This window comes from Physeter macrocephalus, chromosome 9 (assembly GCF_002837175.3).
Source record: "Physeter macrocephalus isolate SW-GA chromosome 9, ASM283717v5, whole genome shotgun sequence".
Lineage (NCBI taxonomy): Eukaryota > Metazoa > Chordata > Mammalia > Artiodactyla > Physeteridae > Physeter > Physeter macrocephalus.
Window position 1 is genome coordinate 104,432,224 of NC_041222.1, and position 1,446 is coordinate 104,433,669.

Sequence of the window (1,446 nt, forward strand, 5' to 3'; positions counted from 1 at the left end):
GCCCGCATACCACAAAAAAAAAAAAAAAAAAAAAAAAAAAAAAAAAAAAAAAAAAAAAAAAAACTATGAAACAGTTTGCATTTTAAGTTGTTCAGTCTATGAAAAAAAAAAATTTAAAAAGGAAATTATTTAAAAGGGAAAATGAAAAGCGTTGGAGAAATCATTGTTCCTGTTTTTTATTCTTGTATTTTGCTATTTATCACTATTTCGAAGTCAAACACTGCAAAGTTAAAGGTTATTAATCATTGGGTTCAGTGTGCCTCTTTGTCTGAGGATAATTTCCCATTTCAGAGAGTCTGTCTTCACTGTCTGCTTTTCTACAGCATCTTCTGACAGGAAGTTGATCTTGGGACGATCGCTGAAACTGACAAAACTGAGATGTGAGCTGCTCAACATTTTCCTGAAGGCAGCTGAGAACTGATGTTTGCAAAGGGATTTTACTCAAAGATTTCTATCCCACTGGCACGGAAACATTGCTGATAAATGCCATATTTATTTCTCCAGACTTAGAAGCTGGGTATCTACACGCTTTTGAATTTAAGCTCATAAATAATTCTCGTTGTATTCTCTGGTTCCTCTAGTATCCTTCAGGGATCCATTGGTTGTATTAGAATGCAAAGACTCATTTCCAAATTAATTCAAGAGCCAAAGAAAAATTCTATTCCTTCCAAAGGTCAAACATTCTGATGGAGAGGAGTTAGTATAAGACTTTGAAAAATGTTTTTTAAGGTATAAGAGCAACTCAGACTTTACCGAGTCAAATATTAGCATAGAAAAAATACAATTAACAGTTTTGTTGAAAGAGATGCAAAACTCTATAGAACAAAATGAAATAAAGGAATGAGAAAATTTTAACATTAACATTAAAAATCTAAATAAAGCTGTTTAAAAATCTAACTTCTTCTGTTATGACTTAAGCATTTCATGAGCTGTTAATCTACTTTGCTGTGCATGGCGAAAATGCACAAAGAAATATGCACTTTATACATATATTTTGGTAAACTTGACTCTGTCACAGTCTCATTTCTTTTTTTTAACATCTTTATTGGAGTATAACCGTTTTACAATAGTGTGTTAGTTTCTCCTTTACAACAAAGTGAATCAGTTATACATACACATATGTTCCCATATCTCTTCCCTCTTGCGTCTCCCTCCCTCCAACCCTCCCTATCCCACCCCTCTCGGTGGTCACAAAGCACAGAGGTGATCTCCCTGTGCTATGCAGCAGCTTCCCACTAGCTATCTAATTTACATTTGGTAGCAGCATTGCTAATTGTAAGGGCATTTTTGTGTGTGTAACTCTGTTATCTTTAATCCAATCATCAAATTAGTTTCTTCTTTATCAAAGATTCATATCCAAATGATCAGCTTACCCTTCCCCCTTCCCATATCCTCAAGTCCATGCTCTAGTAGGTCTGTGTTTTAATAGTCAGCTCTGGGGAATCC